The following is a 2,500-nucleotide window of genomic DNA, read 5'->3' on the forward strand; positions in this document are numbered from 1 at the left end:
TCATGAATTGCACTACCAAGGTATATAAATCTCTCTATGACCTCAACGTCTTCACTGCAAGCATGTACTGATTGAACAGAATCTCATGGCAGGCTCCCAAAGTCCTGGAATTTGGTCTTAGTCCAAGAGACCTCTAACTCAAGGGGCTTCGCTTCATTATTAAATGCATCAAGAGCCTCCACTAATGTTTCCTGAGACTATAGCAACATCATCAGCAAAGTCAAGGTCGGTAACCTTAACCCAATGCCGACGGAAATGACGTGTAAGTGTATGCTATGCCCATTGTGAGTTTACTTGTTCAATTGTTTTTACACATAGATGGCTACACTTGTACTAAGTCACCAATGAGCCAATTATTAGTACTGCCTGTCTCGCCCGTTTACCCTTTTCTTTGATTTAGGAAAATATTTTGCTATTACTAATGTTTATAAAATTATAGTAATTATAATGTCTATAATAAAAATAACACCGATATTCCTAGCACCAGTAAAATATATTTTTTTCCTGCCAATTCAAATCAGGTAAGGTCACAAGTTCTACTAATTGACTCCTTTGTGGCTAAGCACTAGCAGAGCCATCTATGTGCAGAGACATTCCACAAAAAAATATAAAAAAACACAGCATTTTCCCCATCTTTTATTCATTTTCCCCAGCTGCACTGGGTTAATATTGCCCAGAGTTGCTCCACAGTGACTTTGGACAGTAGCTCTACCAAGTATCCAGTCCATGCAAGTATTGAAAAGTGTTGGTGCAAAAACACAGCCTTGCCTCACCCCTGAAATAACGGAAGAATCTCGACAGGCCCCCACCACACTTGACAGCACTTTCAAGACCTGTATACAGGCCTCCTATTAATCCAATAATCCTCATTGGAATTCCGCTAGTCTCAGGATCTCCCAGAGTGATTTGCAATGCTCTGTATTGAACGCCTTCTTCAGGTCAATGTAAGCAGCAAGCAGCCCATACCCGAACTCACGTTGGAGCTCTACTGTGACTTGGAACGCCAGGAAACTGTCTACTGTGGACTTATGAGTAAAACCTGATTGCTTCAGCCTCTGGTGCCTCAGTAGGTGTTCTCTGATATGTCTCCGAAGGATGGGAGGGAGAACCTTGCCTGGTACACTGAGCATATAATGTCTCGGTGACTGCTGCAGTCTCACTGATCCCCTTTCCCCTTCCAGAGAGAGATAACCACACCCATAAGCATGTCCTGTCTGCCAGATGGCAGACAAGACAGCATGGAAGCCCCTCGCCATAGGTTCTCCCCCAGGCTTTAACAGTTCAGCTGGGATGCTGCAAATACCCGCTGCTTTACCACTCATCAGCTTGGAGATTGCACTGCTGACTTCAGTCAGGGAGGGTGGATCCTCTCTGATGGGTGGGTCTGGAAAAGGAATCTCGACACTATCTGCATTCCAGTTAGTTGTTGGTGGATCAACCTGTTACAATTGTTCAAAATACTCAGCCCAACGCTCCCACGCTCAAACAGGATCTGAGATGATCTGGCACTTGCTGAGCAGACTGCAGTCATCTGCAAAGAGGGCTTGGAGTTCAGCTTTCTCAGGACTTGGTAGGCAGGACGGAGGTCATTTACTAGGAAATGGCTATCAACCTCCTCTGGAAGACTCCCCATAAACTGTTCCTTGTCCATTCTCAGCAGTGACCTTGTCCTGTACACCAGGGAACAATGCAAGTCACGATTCCTTGACAGTCAACCCGCACGACATGCATCTGTGGCTTCCAGTGTCTCCTGCAAGATGAAATTATGTCTTGCTCTTGGGGTTCACCAATTGATTCTTGAGCTGCAATGAGCGTTTCACACATGAAGGTGTCCTAAAGAAGCCACTGAGTGCTTCGAAACGACCAGAGATACCTTCAGCAAATCCCCAGGCACACTCCCTCTCCTTCAATCTCTCCACTTGAAACAGCCTAAGGTGATCATTGGAACGACAGAGAGTTTTGAAGTGGACTCTGAGAGTATCCACAACTAGTCTATGATAAGGTTCCACTGAACTCGGCATTCCGGTATACCCTGCAGTTCTGGATGCTCCTGCAGTGAGTGATAACGAGGATAAGGTCGATCCCCTTGGCCACATTAAACGCATTGCTGTACCAGGTCCAACGATGCGGGTTAGAGCGCTGATACCAAGAGCCTGAAATCCTCAATTACTGGAACCTAGCAAACTCCCAGAAAAGGAGGCTATTCTCGCTGCCAGCATAAGCTCCCGAGCCATGAGGACTGACAGACATCTCATAGCAGATACCGCATTGAAGTCACCCAGAACAATGCGACAGCTGTCTGTTTGGCATAAAACATCTCTTTATAAACATCAGTAGGAGCGTAGACAGCAATAAGAGACCTGAAGCCAGATGTAGGCTTCAGTCTCAATATCATTATACGATCATCGAACGGAGTGACCTCTACAACCGAGGGCTGAAGTCTGATGGAGGTGGCTATGGCTACTCCATGGAGATGGTGTAGCAAGTAATAAGTGTCGCT

This window comes from Penaeus chinensis, chromosome 39, assembly GCF_019202785.1.
Source record: "Penaeus chinensis breed Huanghai No. 1 chromosome 39, ASM1920278v2, whole genome shotgun sequence".
In the NCBI taxonomy this organism is placed as follows: Eukaryota; Metazoa; Arthropoda; class Malacostraca; order Decapoda; family Penaeidae; genus Penaeus; species Penaeus chinensis.